Consider the following 18,845-nt stretch of genomic DNA (forward strand, 5'->3'; position numbering starts at 1 on the left):
TCCTTGGACATTAGAGGGACTTGCATACATTCAATACTGCATTAGCATTTGGTTGTCAAGAAAATTTGTTCTCGTTGTATGCCGCATAATTTGACAATTGCCTAAACAATTACTAGTGTTGATTGGTGTAAAGAAAAATTGAAGAAATTCAGTCACGGTGGTTCAAAGCCCGTCTGTGATATCATAACAGGTGATGAGTTATGGATCTATGCATACGAGCTGGAAATAAAACATCAATCGAAACAATGGATGTTCCATGATGAGCTTAATCCAACAAGAATTGCTCGCGAAATTAGCACCACAGTCAATTCTGGGTGGTACACAACCATTTTTTTACCAGAAGTTTTCAAAAAATTAAGAAAAATCCACCGTCGAAGTGGCATCATCCTTACCCAAGTCAATGCGAGCTATCACAAGAGAGTTTTTGATTACTGGCTCATCCCTCTTACAGTCCTAATTTAGTACCTAATGATTTCTTTTTGTTCCCGAACATCAAAACTAAAATGAGAGGTCAAGGTTTTTCAACGCCTGAAGAAGCTGTTGAAGTCTTTAAACAGTACATTTTGGATTTATCGGCTTCTGAGAGGGAAAAGTGCTTTGAATATTAGTTCAAGCGAATTCAGAAGTGTATTGACGTTGAAGAAGAAAATTTTGAATAACAAGAAAGTCATTTTCGTTATTATTTTGCTGTGTTTTTATTATTGGGCGTGAAGTATAAAAGGTAAGCCTCATAAAAGTGCCCATTATTTTTCCTAATACTCTTCTGCATAGGATTTGGAAAGAGGAAACGAAAGAATGAGAGTGAGTAGATAAATTACTAAGATTCGACGGTACACCTGCCATCGATCTGATTCTGTGTGAATACACATTTCTTTCGTATCGGGTGATATAAAAGAGAAGTTTAGGATTACACAGTGCGACATCAAAAATCAAACCGCACCGGACCTTTTTTTTCTGAAAATATACCTATTCAATAGCAAAACCCTCGCTGGGTTTTTAAAAGTTAGCTCGATTTTTTTTTTTATTGCGTTTTGAAGTTTTCTATTTTCATGAGATTTTGGAGTTTTACCTGTACGCTAAGTTTGACTTATAAATCGACCTTTGTTTGATTTAATCGATTTATTTTGTCATAGCTTGATGCAGAAATTTCGTACATGTACAAATAAACTTATTTTGAGAAGAACCTATATCTCAATACGCAATTTTGAATACCAAAATTTCGAAAAATTGAATGTTTTTACCATTTTTTACTGTAATTATGAAAATAATTTTATACGAACCACCCGTTATACACATTTTCAGATTTTTCTATTTTTGCTAGTATTTTTTCCAGATACGGTTTTCCAATGAATGGATGTAACAAAATGTGATCGTGAGTAGTGAAAAGCATGATTGGTCTCACAAGACTTTTAGCCTGTTAAGTACATGGAAAAGTGGCTAGCACACATTCCAAAATAAAAAGTATAAAGAAGGTTGTAGTCTGTCTTATCAGGAAATGTTTGTTTTAGAAATTCCAAAATTTGTTCCCAACGATTTTACCTGTTCTAAGATCGCAGCAGTCTTGCGAGATCAGGTTCGTGCATAACACAATTTGACGCGCTAAATATTTTGTGAACAATACGGTTTTTGTTAACATATTTGAATTTATTAATTTCATTTACGTGAATTTTTTATGAATTAAGAAAATAAAAAATGTACAATTGTCCTGCAAATATTAACGTTTTCTGCTATTGTTGTGGACGTTTCACACCAGCGAGTGAAAAGCATGGATCAATCAGTGATGATTTTACTGTGGCATACAGACATTATTTTGATCGTGAAGTTATTTTGAATGTACCTTGGGCGCCAAACATAGTGTGTAGAGCTTGTTATGTTGGTTTAGTTAATTGGTTGCACAAAAAACAAAGCAGAATGCCTTTTGGAATGCCAATGCTATGGCACAATCCAGAAGAACATGATACAAAAAATTGTTATAGTTGTGTATTATAAGAATTCAAGTCTATATTCTTTTCACTTAATCTATTTAATATTTTTACCTACAGAGTTTTTAGATATTAAAAAAAAAAATTTAAAGCAGAGTATAAAAAAATTATTTTTATGAAGAAAAATCTTGTTAAAAATTTATTTTTTTTAGAAAATAACAAACTTAAAGTTCAGTTTTATGTTTTTATCTTATAAATGACTTTTTTAGTACATTTTGCAACATTTTTGCTAGAAGAAATAGTGAGAAATTTTACCGTTGTGGTTTGATTTTGATGACCCCAAAATTGTCGCACAGTGTTATTGATGTTTTCAATATCTAAATCATTAAGCTCTCGCCTACTTTCTCATTGTGTTGCATAATGCCCATATAGATAGTATTTCCAGCTGGGATATTATTTGATACTAAAATTTTAATTTTTAGTAGTGAAATAAAAAAATTAAGATTAATTATTAATATAATTGAGTAGGTCATTGTAAAATGAGTTTACATGTAAGTACTAAGTATTTTTCTACTATTCTCACACATCGAGAAAGCAGTTTAGATTTTAATCTTGTTCGCAGTAATTAATCATTGCGAATCTCTTACATTACATAAATTCTTCAAGGCAAAATATTCCCATCAAATTACAAGTAGAGACGAGGTGCAAAAAAGAAGGTTGTAGAGTTACAGACCAAGCGATGTGGGTGGCTCAGCGAAACAGGTGCCATTGTAAATTGTCTGAATAAGATTTTTCATTTAAATTGTGTACGTGCTTTGGGTGAAATTGCACTGCGAAGCAAAGGGGAATACTTACATACATCTGCATAAACGCGCAATACGATAAAGTTTTATTTTAGAAGAGTTTCATTTACTGCATTACAAAATCGCTTAAAGTGTCGCTTTTCGTAGATACACATCGACTTTACACAATTAATATTTAAACTGAATAGTTAGTGAAAAAACTAAGAGAAATAATAAAGCGACAGCTACATGTCCATGACTCTGATCGTCTGTTAGCTCATGCGCTCATTCAACCGTCCGTCCATCCATCAATACGTCCATCTAGCCAATGACTGCATATATGTAGGTATGTACATAGATAATGATAATGATGGGCCACTTGATTGTGGCGATGATGTCATGCGTGAAATACGCTAACTAATGTGAAATCTTCCTTATAAATAGTGCGGGAACAGAGTTGTGGATGATAGCATTTGTTAGGTCTTAATGTAAAGGAAAAACAAAAATAGCAAAGGTTGCGAGGGTCGGGCAAGACGGCATCTTGTGAAAGTTTCTAGTACACGTACAAGTAAATGCTCTCAAAAATTCATGCAGTATTTTCTTAGGAAAAGTTTTGCCGATCTCACATGCATACATACGTATGTATTTTAAATAAATTTATTTTTAGTTGATGTGCCCTCCGAGTGTCAAGTGTTAACTGATGAGTTTGCGAAACGATGGTATGGTGACCATAAAATCATAAAATTCTATATATACTCAGATGTGTATATATGTATGTGTATATGTACGAATGTGGGAAGATTTTGAACTTTTGTATGTTTGTAAAGAAAATTTTGATGCACAATGTGGTTGGTAGGAAAAAAATGCGCACGAAAAATGCAGAACACATGAATGGCACATTCTGAATTGAGATCTGAAGCCATGGCGGGCACTACTGTCGCAACCGATAATAACGAAAAAATTTTAAATTTATTATTATTTTATTTAAAAAAATTTTACATTTTGATAAAAAAAATCGATATATTAAACTCTAGGACGCGACTAAAAATGCTGAAGTAAAAACACAAGATGCCGACCCAAAAAAAAATTTTTTTTGAAACTACCATGCAAAAATACGTTAAACTAAGGGGTGTACGGCGAAATTTTCTTTCCAGTGCGAACTAAACTCTCGATAGTTTTTTAAATTATGTTCATTACTAGCTTTTACTAACGCACTGGTCGTTGTTTACTCTCATCGTGTTTTGAATACCAAAACTCTGTTAATTGACACCACTGATATTTAAAGGAATGCAGTGGAAGTAATTAAAATTATTGAGCGCAAAATTGTCGAAGTAGTGGTAATGGTGAATAGAAACGATGAAAGTAATACACCGCCAATCACCTGTCACGACAGACCTTGGAGATATTCGAAAAATTATCTTAAATGCACATATTTGGGAGGTAGAAAATAAAGTAGGCTAAGCAGTTTTCTCCAAAGAATTAGGACTGGAATTATCTGTCCGACTTCTGTAGCGTGTACTAGGCAGAAGTTTTAGCCATAAAGGAGGTAACTGTGTACCTTAACACACACGCCGTAACAAAAACGTCGATAAATACCTTTTTGGATAGCCAGAGTGCCATCAAATCAATGTAAATCAAAGTTTGCTCAAGAATGCCTGGCAGCTCTAAATTATATCAGCACTATCTTCAAGACTAATCTTATATGGGTTCCGGGATATAGAGATATTGAAGGACGAACTAGCCAGAAAGAGTACCAATCATCCACTTCCTGTAAACAGGGGTAACATTGGGATCTCTATGACAACTTGCAAATTAAGGATTAAAAATAATATTCTCCAAGAGACCAGTAAGTCATGGAGAGAAGAAAATACTTGTGTCCAACCAGGCTAATTTGGCCGCAAATAGATAAGAAAAGTTCAGAAGAATTGCTTAACCTCTCAAGAGAGAACATCTCGAAGGTCGAGGCCGTTCATTGGCTGTTATGTAGGCACTCTTCTAGGTTAGGAGTACTTTTTTCCTGACTACTTCAGAAGTTTTAGAGACAAGGAAGACGAAAAAACGCTTATCCTCTGTAATTGTCCAGCTTTAGCTTGGAGTAGAGCAAGGTTGTTGGGAAAATACTTTTTTGACTTTCTTGCGGAACTATCTGGTGTTGGGATAAAACCTATCCCTCGCTTTATAAGAGCGTCTAAATGGTTTCATGATAAATAAATACTGAGATTCCCTTGTTGCCCAGTGGTACCACAATGGATCTACATGGTCTAAGTGAGTTGGCTATTTTTAAAACAGACTGTCACAAAAACCTAACCTAACCTAAGAGGCAGTCGCTCAAGAATGAGATCCAACAATTTTTAAAAAGAGATCCATGCTTTAAAAATCAGAACGGAGAACATGGAGAAACAAACTTATTGACTTATCATAATAAAATATTAGTATGAGATTGAAAAACTTGTATTGCCAAAAAAAAAAAAAAAAAAATTAAAAAGCAAATACAGTGAAACCTCTCTTAAGCGGGCACTCACCGTCAGTCAGCTTTTGTCCGTCCAAGAGAGGTGTCCACTCAAAAGAGGGTAACTTCTTCCGAAACATTAGACTTAGTATAAAATAAAATGTTCACTCAAGCGAGGTGTCCGGCTAATAGATATGCCCATTAGGATACATTAAATACATTTTTTTGCAATTTCAGTTCGAAAAAAAAATCGCGATGGTGAACGCAGCTTCCCGGCGTTTTGAAGATTCATAAGTTTAAGAAGGAGCTGCCATAATAACGGAGCAGACGAATACAGTTGGATATTAAAAAAAAAAATTAAGTGGAACATCCTGGCAGTTTGCGGATTTTTATCCCGTCATTTAAGTAATAACGCAAAAAAAAAAATTAAAAATAACTCCAAATAACTTTAACAAAGTACAAACATTTGAAACCAGATAAAGCGACTTACTTATGTGAGCAAAGTGTATTTTATTTTCCTATTGGGCTTATTGATATGATAGAGTTTTAAACAAATATAATAACAAATGGAAAATAAAATTTCAAACAGAGAAATTCACAATGTAGGCATACATAAAGTGTGTTTTTTTAGGGGTTAGGTTTTCAAGTTGGCACTACTTTTTCGTAGATGGTCTTTTTGACAGCTGTCACTTGATTTATGCTCAGTTTGGTTTGCCATTTCATAATGAATAGACTTACACTTGATCAAGCGCATCGCACGTTCGGTGAATGGGCCCAAAACGAGATGGCCACCGATCCCGATTTTCACAAGAAAATTTTGTTCAGCGATGAAGCTCACTTTTGGTTCAATGGGTATGTCAATAAGCAAAATTGTCGCATTTGGAGTGAACATAATCCACAAGCCATTGCTGAGACGCCGTTACATCCTTAAAAAGTCACTGTTTGGTGTGCTCTATGGGCAGAGGGAATCATCGGTCCATATTTCTTTAAAAATGAAGCCGGCCATAATGTTACAGTCAATGGAGAGCGCTATAGAGCCATGACTAATGACTTTTTCGTGCCTGAATTGGACGATGTTGATGTGGGTGACCTTTAGTTCCAACAAGACGGCGCTCTATGCCATACAGCCAACGCAACAATCGATTTATTGAAGGAAGCTTTTGGTGAGCGCATTATCTCGCGCCGTGGACCTGTGGCATGGCCTCCAAGATCGTGCGATATAACACGGCTGGACTATTTCTTGTGGGGCTATGTGAAGTGGCTTGTCTACGCAGATAAGCCCGAGACGATTGACGTCTTGGAAGAGAATATTCGGCGCGTTATTGCTGACATACGGCCCCAATTGCTGCAAAAAGTGGTCGAAAATTGGGCCTCTCGGCTGGAATTTATTCGAGCCAGCCGCGGCGGCCACTTGCCCGAAATCATTTTTAAAACATAATGGCAAACCCTTATCTTTATAATAAAGCTAAATTCTTGGCCATAACATTAAATTATATACGTTTACATACGTAGCCACATGCATACACACATAGGATATGCAAGAATATTAATTTTCTCGAGTGCATATTCTCCTACAATCATAGATATCTTCCTCGTGCGTGCAGTGTATATGCACATGTACAAATATATATGTATGTATGCGTGTATATAAAAAAATCTTTAAAGTAAGGCCAACGCAAAGCAGATTGTTGGCGAAAAGCGATAAAAGTGCGAGTAAAATTTTCATTTTGTCAAATACGAGTATCTACACACGTTCATACACCACACGAAAAAATTATAAGACCAACTTATTTTTTTATATTTTTATTATCAATTTAGGGCTGACAATTGAAGTATTTACAATAGTATTTCAAATTTTTATGATAAATGTTTTAAAAATATCCAGAAATAAGCACCCATTTCGCGAAACTTAAATTAATTCTTAAAAAAAAGTAAAATCTAAAAAGCGGAAAGAGTGCACGACGCCAGTTATTATATTATATTTAAAATAAGCAAATAGAGTTTTTGGAGTTAGTTTTTAATGTGCAGCTTAGTAATTTGAGTGGAGGAGCCAACTCATATAGATTTTTTTAGATTATAATTTTTTAAAGTCGTCGGAGCATCTATTTAACTAAATTGTTTATGATATATTATTTTAATCAATTTTTGACCATCCGGCTTTAATCGCACATCTGAAGCTTTTTTCGCAAATTAACTGTCTCCCATTTTTGAAAACCGATTGAGAAAGTATTGCTAATACATTTTCGATTGGGTTAAAGTAAAAGCTGCAGTCAGTCCATTCTAAAATTGGTATTTTTTCGCTGCCAAAACCTCTTTTGTTACTTTGGAAGCTTGAACGGCTGCGTTGTCATGCTGGAAAACCCACTTTTGATCAAAATTATCATTAAGAAAGGAATAAGTACTTCGTTTGGAAGTTCTATATACTTGAGCCTATTCTTTTTTGTGGATAAGAAAACTTTAGTATAGACAGGCGTTTCGCCGTTGTCACTAATGGCTACCAAATCATGACAGAATCCTAGTCATTTTCTCCTTCTCTTTCTTTTGTTTTTCATGCCAATGCATTTGGGAATCATCTTATCAATACAGATTGAAATTTTCATTTCATCGAAAAAAATTACTCTTTCTCATTAATCTTCCCGAAATTGGTGGTTTTCTGCAAATGTCAATTTGGGCTGTTCTTTTATGTAATAAGGTTGCATAAAAAATGATTAAATTTCATAGAAAGCCAAAACAATTACGTAAAAATTCAGATATTTCTCAATATTATAGCTAAAAAAAATATTAAAAATATTTGTTATTGTAAATTTTACAAGTTAAAGATATTATCTATTTTAATTTAATTTTTTTTTATGTTGATTCTACTGTTTTTATTGTTACCATAAAAATTCTAATTTGGCAAGCACTCACACCATCACACACTTGACTGCCTCAGACTGCCAAACTCACCCGGGTTCCTGTCAAAACATAGGAAGAAGTGTGTTTTTGCTTGTATTTTTGTACATTAGGTACTCATTTTATGTATTTTAGACTGCAAACCGCTTGCAAAATTAGTTGGAAACGGCGTAGTAGCTTCCAAATTAAGAGTGTGTTTAAATTCCAGCAGGGGGCTTCGGTAGTCTAGCGGAAGTGTACTATCCTGCCATCTAAAGGGGTGTGGGTTCGAATTTCACGTAAAGCACGGTCCTCGCACTTTTCCAAATTTACCTACAAGCAAAAGCTTTTGGTCTTATAATTATTTCGTTCTGCACAAAACAAGAATTAGCGCGTTACTAAAAGACCAGCAATAAATGCGAAATATTTTCCGTTATGAGATACCGTTTTAAGCATAGAATCAACTAAACGATATTGGGCATTTTCTATCCTATTATTGCTTTAGTAGATATCAGCACACTCATCTTGGTCTTATAATTTTTTCGTGCAGTGTAAAGTGATTGTTTGTACACACACTATTGGACATTTATGCTGGGAAAGCGGCAAGGTCAGGGTACAAGACCGTAGCCAAGAAAAAATAAAACAAAACAAAAAAATTGAATCAAATGAAAACAAAGTGATAAAGATGCTTTTGTGACGGAAGAAATGCGAGAGTGAAACTAAGTAAAAATTAATTGTTTGCCACTGTGGGATGGAAAACTTTATTATAATATTTATATTTAATACAAAATGTGTATTTGTATGTGTATGGTATGGTAGGTATGTGGTTATGGCTTGCATGTACTGATTTGTTAACAATTGTTAGCAATTTATGTATGCACGTTTGTATGCATTATAGGTATGCAATTTGCCAACTACCAATGCGTATAATGCAGTAATTTACAAATGTTGCGCACGCCAGCTACGTATTAATAAATATTAATTATTGGGCAAGGCAAAAGCTATTGTAATAAGTATTCACACATGCGATATACATACACACATTATGCATAGTATGTACATATGTATATATGAATGTAGGTATATTTTTATGTACATAGGTACTTATGTAGAGAGGCATGTGCACATAGTATGCGTTGCTGCTCGATTGCTAAATTTTCTAGTGTTCTTCTTCGAATTTAATTTGGCTCAAGAATAAATTGTTTGCTATCAAATAATGTTCATTTATACTACAGACGTCTTCTATTCGCCTGGCGTTAATAAAAATATATATGTATGCAAAATAGTACATTTATTTGGAAGCATTTAATAAGTATTAGTAATTTATCTATTTATTTACATAAAATATAATTATAAATAATTACATTACAGTAGTAAGGCAAGTAGCATCTGGGGCTATCGGCTTGCGTGAGTTTAGTAAGACAGCGTTCATACGGTGAAACTTTTGCTTTTGGATTTACCGTTGCTTGCAATTCCCTTCGTTTTTAGTATACAATAATGAGAGGAACGAGAACACAACTATGTTGACTGAGCACGAGCAACTTGGTGCTTTTCTCTTTTCCCCTTTTCACTAGTCGGAAGAAGGATCAAAAGTTGTCCTATATGAAGGCGGTCTTATGAAACTTGCCTAATAATACGTTCACATATGCATTAATTACCAATAAATCCACAAAATCCATCTACCCGTTCACATATGGCAGATTACCTGCAAAATTGACAATCAGCTGTCAATACTGATGGAAAAGGGTTTTCTTCATAGAAACCAGTTTTTTTTTCTGTTATATGAATGCATAGTTAATAATACCTAACAAACGTTTTATTAGAATTTGGACCCGTATTCTTTGCCGGCATCCATTTGTTTTAGTTTTTACTTTGACGTTTTTCTTTGGACGCGTAAAAATAATGATCTATTACATATACAGAAAACACAGGGTTGTATGTCAAAATATATAATTATTATCTAGGATTATTTTATAATCTCAGATTTTGGGAGAGAAAATTTGTATGGGAAATCTCGCTTTTTAATTTCAGATTGGGAGTTAAGCACGAAAAAGTAGATCATCTACTTATACCTACATATGTGAACGTATTATACTCGTAATAGTGAATTGGCAGCATTGAATATAATGAGTAATACCAGTTTTATGAGGTATAACCACACTCGCTAGCGGCGAATCTTACTCGATAACTTTGTTCTTGCTGTCACATGCAAATTTTTCGTAAGAGAGAACAGCAGAGAAGTGGCGAATAGAAGAGGCCTTTTACTGTTGCTTTCACATACAAAGTTTTCGTCAAGCGGGCAGAGGGCAAACAAAGTGATGATTTATTATTGCAATCAATATTTTAATGGATGCACTAATAGTATGGAGACATGGCCAATAACACTGCGTATATAACTACTCCTTCTCAAGTATAATAAGCTGAGTTCCTAATTGCACCAGTTTACAGACAAAAGCTACCCAATAACCGGACCATCTAATTCCTATGCAAAATGTATCCTTTAACCCGAAAATTCATATTTTTCCTCCGCAATGTAGCTTATTTTCCTGTATATGTGCATATATGCTAAAGTAAAAATAACGTATTTTTTAGTGTAAAATGTCACCTTAAACTTTAAATTGTTTGATCGATACTTTACGAGATCGATCACTACAGTCATCCACCAAGAAAATAATGGATTTATTTGCTCAGACTAAGATTTGGGATCCACTGCTTGTCTGTTTGTATACTGCAACCTTCTAGTTCGCAAGTGTTAAATATGATTGATGTACGATGCCATTTACAAAAATTATAAATCTTACGATAGGGCGATTAATTTTGCGCCACATTCTGCACACATACATATACATATTATATTAAAGTGCCAAATTCCACATTTTTTCAAATGTTAGTAAGTTTTCCTCTAATAAATGTGCAAAATATGGTATTCTACACACGAATGCATGCATGCTTATTTACTTATATGTATATATTATGCATAGATTTGTATATACAAATCCACACATAGAGTTGTACTGCTTTTCACGCTGCCCTGCCGATATTTGACTTTGGTTTTTATGACGCCTCGTCGCATAATTTATGCCGCAAATGAGTTGAAAACCGAGTCAGCTCTCATATGCTAATTTATCATACGTACATACATACATATAAGCACATACATAAATACATGCAAGTGTGTGTTGATATTGCGGGCTGCAATTTTCGTTAGCTTTTCGCATGAAATTTAAATTTTCCAGCGCCGAGAGGCTTAATTAACTTTGTATTTACAAAAATTATGGGACGTATTGTCTCATTTGGGAGATTAGGGATACCTTTATTCAATAGAATTTTTTTTTGTTTTTGAAACTTCATCATCTTATTTGAAAAATACGCCTCGGATCTTTCAGTCTCGCACCTGTTTTTGCGTGATAGGGCATGCACTCTTCATCATCTTCGGCGTATTATCTTGGTGACTAATTCACCTCGCCGCAATGTATACATATGTTTATAATGAAATAAAGCGCAGCATTGTGACATGACCGACACAAGAATAACTGCGGTGAATAAATAAAAAATGCCTTCAAGAGGCTACTTGCATTTTACGAGGTTATAGCGCCCAACAGGCTTACCACTGTAATATATAATGGGTTTTCCAATAACAGGTATTATTTGTGAATGGATTGCGCTATCGAGAGATGATTGATCGGGACAACGTTTATTTTAAATAAGACGGCGCTACGTGCCATACAAGCAACGAAACCATTCCCCTTTATAACGAAATAAACATCCGATCATTTATATTAAAAATTAGCATTTTTTTTTTAATATCAAAACAACACCACCTGTTTGGAAAACCCAATATTCCTTTTTGTTCTGAAAATGTTAAGCTGCAATTAGTGGCGCCGTAACCACAACTCTACAGCCGTAACCATAACCATAGCCGCAACTTTGCAGCATTTGTCGATTAGTCATACCATAGTCATGAACAGCTGATATTGAAGTGGAATTAATGAAAACATTTGCATTTTGTCATAAAAAGACGTATAAGTTTCCATTAAGGCAATTCATTTTTCATTGGTATGTAAAACCACCAACATCCTATTAAAAACGGACAATATATGAAAGGAAATATTTTGTATCGCCAACTAAAAATATACAGACTAATTATTTCGAATATTTTTCAACAGCTATTTCACATAGCCATTATCTATCGTAAAGCAAAATATATTTTCCAAAATTTTCCCATGTAGAAAAGTGATGCAGTAAAAGCTGCCTTTTTCTGGTATTTGGATTATTATGTGCGTCTGCAAATTTTTATATCCAACAATTTGAAATATGAGTAAAAATTAGAAACAATTCCTAATACTGTTTCACTGCAATTACCGTAAGAACGCACAGTTATGAATCTGCGAACCAAATGTCTATCGCGACAGAAATCAACGTTACTGCAATGTTTTTTTTAACCATAATTTAACCGGCGGTTTTATTGCTGTTTAATGGTGGTAATAATGAACTCACTTGCCCCAACATAGTAGCTTTGTTCACCATTAACATACAAATTACTGCCTCATTCGCCTGAGCCGACTGTAAACGAACCAAGGCAATAATCCATAAAAAAAATTAAATTTGATTGTCCGACTTGTTGGTGGCTCACGCTTCTTTGACAATTAAAAAATGAAAAACAAAAAATCGTACGATCTAAGCTTTTACGGCTCCTATTGTGAATTTTACTCTACACACAATGCATGTGATTTTTTGTGGCATAAAAGCGGCGGCTATAAAATTACTTAATGATTTTTATCGCACTAGCGCAAAGATTGCCAACACAACCACCATCGGCCGCTCGTCTTTCGATCAACCTATTCTCACATTTTTAATTTACAATAGTGTGTAGCGAATGCATGTACGTGTGTGTGTGTGTATCGGTTTTGTTTTTACAACTGGAAAGCATATAAAATTCAACGAATAATTCAAATACGTAGATATACAAAATTAAGAAAATGTGAAATAAAAACATTTTTTATTTATAGCCAGTCAGCGAAATGTTTGCAAAATGTGAACTTTCTATTTTAGTGCTGATGACGAATAGACAATGTGTGAAGAGTTGCATTGAAATTGCTTTAATTTTGTTTTATATGCAGCAACGAAGATGCAATTTGAATCACATAAGTAATTTTTCCGATTCAAATACAAACAAGTTAGGAAGTTTTGGATTTGGTCGTGACCAAACTTTATACACTCGCGCACATTTTAATTAAACAAAGGCAGTGAGAGTTAAAGCTTCTAACATCAGATGGAAGGATAGAAATTTATTCTTATCAATAAAAAGTGGACGTAGTGATTGTTTGATATCAATAATATTTATGTCTGATTTAAAGGAGGTGGGGAGCAATACGTGTACTAACGTAGGGCAAGTTTTATTTCATTAATTATACAGATACACGCATTTGCTAAAAAATTGTTGAGGCAAAGCTATTTTTCCAATATTTTTCTTTCATTGAATTTTTCTTTCACTTTCGCTAAATTTTAGTAATTTTGTTTTATTTATAACATAAATATCTCGTTTTGTTTTTTTGGAAATTAATATTACAAGGGATGGTTCCATATGTAGAAGCCAAGGCAAGTGGGGAAATTACCTGATTGTCAATTACTTGGGAGTTGCCAGGACGATTCTTCTGCATATGGTCCAAGCAGCTTACAACTTCCGGGCTTCCCCCAAATACCCTCTGGGCAGCCTTCGATTGTTCGTTCGAAAACGAAGCAATCCAGGATATCTGGTTGTGCGCTGGGTTTGAAAGCCGCCACGTAAAAATCTCCCCCAATAAAAAGGAAAATAAAGCCTCGAATGATAACTTCATAGCCTGATGACGACCACTAATGACGAACGAACTAAGGATTACGATTTGAAGGCGTGCATCTAGAATGGCTGCCCTATTAATGGGGAATGTGCCTTTGTCCGGCTGGTTGATGTCTTCTTAAGAGCAAAAGCTGAGATCACTGCCATTACTATGGACGGCCCAAGGCAAAAAAAACATTGGACATTGGATGGATGACATTGGTGGGGATCCAGCGGCTTCGTTGGCTGGGTTATGTCGTCTGAATGAATACAAACGCTCCGGTTCTGAAAGTATTCAATGCGGCACCAGCTGAAGAAGAGGACCTCCTGTGCGTTGGAAAGAACAGGTGAATAAAAACTTGGCTTCACTTGGTGTGCCCAACTGGCGTCGGTTAGCACAAGAAAGAAAGTACTGATGCGCTTTGTTAAACTCGGCCAAAATCGTGTAAGCAGTTATCGCGTCAATTAAGGAGAAGAAGCGCATTGCATGGGAGGTGGGCGTGCTTATTGGCCAATTTCTCCCATTTTGTAAACTAAACTATGAGCGCGCACGAGTTATTAAGTGCACGGATGGATGGATTCGACAGTACGGAAAGGAATTACCTGTATGCCGCGATGTCTGAATTTGGTATCCCCGCAAAACTAATACGGCTATGTAGGATGACGTTGCTCAACACCAGCAGCGCCGTCAGAATTGGGAAGACCTCTCCGAGCCGTTTGATACCAAACGAGGTTTCAGACAGGGTGACTCGCTGTCGTGTGACTTCTTTAACCTGATGTTGGAGAGCATCGTACGAGCCGCAGAACTTAATCGCTCAGGCACAATATTTTATAAGAGCGTACAATTGTTGGCGTATGCCGATGATATCGATATCATCGGCCTTAACAACCGCGCTGTTAGTTCTGCCTTCTCCAAATTGGATAAAGAGGCAAAGCGAATGGGTTTGGTGGTGAACGAGGACAAAACGAAGTACCTCCTGTCTTCAAACAAACAGTCGGCGCACTCGCGTATCGGCACCCACGCCACTGTAGACAGTTATAATTTCCAGGTTGTAAAAGACTTCGTCTATTTAGGAACCAGCATTAACACCGATAACAATGTCAGCCTTGAAATCCAACGTAGAATCTCTCTTGCCAACAAGTGCTACTTTGGACTAAGTAGGCAACTGAGCAGTAAAGTCCTCTCTCGACGAACAAAACTAACACTCTACAAGACTCTCATCATGCCCGTCCTAACGTATGGCGCAGAAGCTTGGACGATGACAACATCCGATGAAGCGACGCTTGGAGTGTTTGAGAGAAAGATTCTGCGGAAGATTTTTGGACCTTTGCACGTTGGCAACGGCGAATATCGCAGACGATGGAACGATGAGCTGTATGAGCTTTACGATGACATAGACATAGCGCAGCGAATAAAGATCCAGCGGCTACGTTGGCTGGGTCATGTCGTCCGAATGGATACAAACGCTCCGGCTTTGAAAGTATTCGATGCGGTACCAGCTGGTGGTAGCAGAGGAAGAGGAAGGCCTCCTCTGCGTTTGAAAGATCAGGTGGAGAAGGACTTGGCTTCACTTGGTGTGTCCAATTGGCGCCGGTTAGCACGAGAAAGAAACGACCGGCGCGCTTTGTTAAGCTCGGCCAAAATCGCGTAAACGGTTATCGCGCCAATTAAGAAGAAGAAGGATGGATGGATAGACATGGCTAAATTGACTCCACTCATCTCTCCTAATGATCGCTCATGTAGGAGCACTTAATGTTCTTAAACGATGGAATATAAAGGCTTCAAAGATTACCAATCTACTTTCGGACAGAAATGCGCGAGTAATGGAGCAATTATCGGTCATCATCAAGTAGATAAAACACCAAAAGCAATCGCTCAAAAAATTAAAAAGCTCGTCAGTGAGTGGACAGCACGCATAGCATTGAAAAAATCTGCTTGTAGGCCACCAGCCACAAAAGTCAGCATTCCCTGATAAAATCGAGGTTGAGATTCTGCAAACAGTATCAGGATAAGCATGCAGTGCTGATGACTGGAAAAGCGTGATATGGTCCGATTAGACCTGTATTAACCGGTATCAGTCGGCTGGGAAGTAGTATGACTGGTACAGGCCGCAGACTGCAAAAGCATCAACTAAAACAAGCCATGAAACATGGCACCCAACCATTTGTGGAACAACATTAAGACACACGCCACAAATATGAGGAGGAGCTCGGCCGATCACCCAGAAAGGGTGTACGCGCCAATTATATTATATATATGGGGCATTCTTCGCCAACCGGACACCCCCATCTGCCCAGAACAGTTTTTATAAAAAAAATTGTTCCCTATGCCGAAATAAAAGCTTATGTCATGTACTTTAATTTGTCATGTGGCACTTTTTAAATATTCAAGATGGACGACGAATATTGACAAATACGTTGGAAGCTTAACAAAAGATTCGAGTCTGCAGCACCAGTACCAGAAATACTAAAAAGCCATTCCTTCCAAATCTCAAACAAAAAGGAAGTGATTATTAAAAGATTTTCCAATTCTCCAGAAGAAAAAAAAGTTTTACTGTGAAAAAAATCCTGTATTATGAAAAAAAAAAATCCAATTTCAGCAATTTCCTTCAATATTTATATTCAGCAGCGAACCCAGAAACCCCCGAGCATCATGTCAATATTCGTCGTCCATCTTGAATATTTAAAAAGTGCCACATGACAAATTAAAGTACATGACATAAGCTTTTATTTCGGCATAGGGAACAATTTTTTTTATAAAAACTGTTCTGGGCAGATGGGGGTGTCCGGTTGGCGAAGAATGCCCCATATATATATACCTTATGGTGTGAGGCTACTTCACGTGGTGGCATATGATATAGACTTTTAAAAACTTAAGTGGTAAGTTGTTTTTCAAAATACCAATCATATTTAAAATAGTTTTGGATCAGAAATTTAATTTTATACCCACATTTTAATATGTATTTAGTATAGTTTTATAATAGACTTCTATTTTCTTAATTAAATATTAGGTGGCAACACCTTTCAAAAAATGTAATATAATTATGCAATATCTACCATTTTAGCATACAAATTAGTGGCAACGCAACCGAAAAATTTGTTTTTTGAACTACCTTTGCTTTATTTCCCATTTCATATTTATTTTCTATTTAAATAAAAGAGACCTTAAAAAGGCCAGAAAAGTGTTACACACAAACCATCTGCTACCAATGAGCTTTCAAACAAAGTAAAATCGGCATAGCTGTTTTTAAGTGATGCTTTTTCTAAGAAATTTTCTGTGCTTATATACGTACTTACATACATATACGTATAAATGAAGAGATGGATATAAATATGTAGATGTGTAATTATACCTTTTGAGAATCTGGTTGCACAATCTTCCAAAACATTCAATAGAAAACAGTCGGATAACCAGTTTTATTCTTTCAGAATGATGATTTAATTAGAGTTGAGTAATGAGTCACACAGCTGGAAAGAAAAAGTTTTATTTTATAATTTATTTGATTTTTGTTCGTAAAAGTAGAAGCACTTTTCAAGCAGTAAAACATTTATGAATATGGAAATAATACTATAAATCTTTATCCACTTAATATTAATCATTATTTAGCAAACATATTTCTGGGGTATATCTGCACACAGCGAGCAAAGTGTTATCCAGTAGATTACCGAGCATATTTATTGACCAAGCATATCTTATTTCGTCTTCTTTTATTCTCACTGTGCAGAGCAGGGAGAATGAACTCTGCTTTGTCAATCAATCAAAGAGACACTGCATTTCTGGGGAAGCATTCAATAACATTTGATCAATTAAAAACTTTTTTCAGTAACGCACCTGAATCTGTAAAATTCAGATAAAACATATGGCACAATATATCTATTATATAAGTATATACATATACATATATAATTGGCGCTTGTATTTAAGACCCTTTATTATATGTATGGTCGAGCTTCTCCTCCTTCTATTTGTGGTGTGCGTCTTGATGTTGTTCCTCAAACGGAGGCGCCTACAATTTTAAGCCCACTAGAGAGCCAAATAAATTTCTATGAGGTATTTTTTCTTGGCAGAAATACATTCGCGGCTTCAGCCATTGCCGCCGAGGAGTGACCGTTCTTAGAAAAAGAATGTCCATCATTTGGTGTACATGGCACAATAGGACAACTTCTTTTAAAACTTTGTAGGCTCGCAACTGATTTTAGAGCTTTGCGCTAGTAGACTTTTTTCTTAGAATTTCGTGTAAAATCCGAATCTGCTAGGAATGATTTCAAAGATTAAAAGCTTAAATGTGAGTACATAAGGTACCACACAGGGACATTGAAAGAACTCGGAGTCAGAAAAATTGATGTTTTTTTGCACGTTCTTAAAGTATAATATCTTAAAAATTTTGTGTGAAAAATTTAATTAAATCCGACAAATACTTTTTGAGTTATTCAGCAACTAACAAAGGGCGCTTGGGCGCTCCGGAGTGTTCGAGAGAAAGTAGCTAGCCGTGTTTTTTGAATTGGTGATCACTGTAACTTAAAAACCGCTTGGTAGATTTCAAAAAAATGTATACTGCTTTTGAAAAATATAAAAAACTCGTGCCTTGTCAAAATTTCGATTTCTTTTTTAATCAATTAATTGTCGGTTTTTCCTCGAAAATCTGGAAAATATTTCTTGAGGCCGCCATATTGTTAGTTTTGAAAAAAAAACTTCAATCAGGCACAAGATTATCTATTAATAAAACTAATTTCTCTTGTCCGATTGATTTTAGATTAGTCTCCAAGGATTTGTGATGATCACCTCAAGAACTTCTGGAGAAACGGGCTGTCTTTATATTTTTGTAAAATAAAGTATTTGATTAGCAAAAAAAAAAAATATTGAAAATCATCATTTTTTCGGGCCTCTGACTACCCCTAACCCCATAAGTTCTTCATATATTATTAAAAAAAATTGGTTAATACTAAGAGATATTTTATGAGTGAGTGCTTTTGATTGATTATAATCAGCGAATAAATCATTTGAC

At 35.5% G+C, this 18,845-nt stretch overlaps 1 protein-coding gene across 6 annotated transcripts in view; it reads right to left on the reverse strand.

Moving 5' to 3' along the window:
* LOC128861629 (uncharacterized) overlaps window positions 1–18,845 on the reverse strand; it is a 162,045-nt gene that overhangs the window by 67,731 nt on the left and 75,469 nt on the right. For all 6 annotated transcript variants that reach the window (XM_054099910.1, XM_054099906.1, XM_054099909.1 and 3 more), the window contains one exon: window positions 17,193–17,307. The gene's annotated coding sequence lies outside the window, so the exon portion shown is untranslated. The remainder of the gene's footprint in view (window positions 1–17,192; window positions 17,308–18,845) is intronic.

This window comes from Anastrepha ludens, chromosome 4, assembly GCF_028408465.1.
Source record: "Anastrepha ludens isolate Willacy chromosome 4, idAnaLude1.1, whole genome shotgun sequence".
Classification (NCBI taxonomy): Eukaryota; Metazoa; Arthropoda; class Insecta; order Diptera; family Tephritidae; genus Anastrepha; species Anastrepha ludens.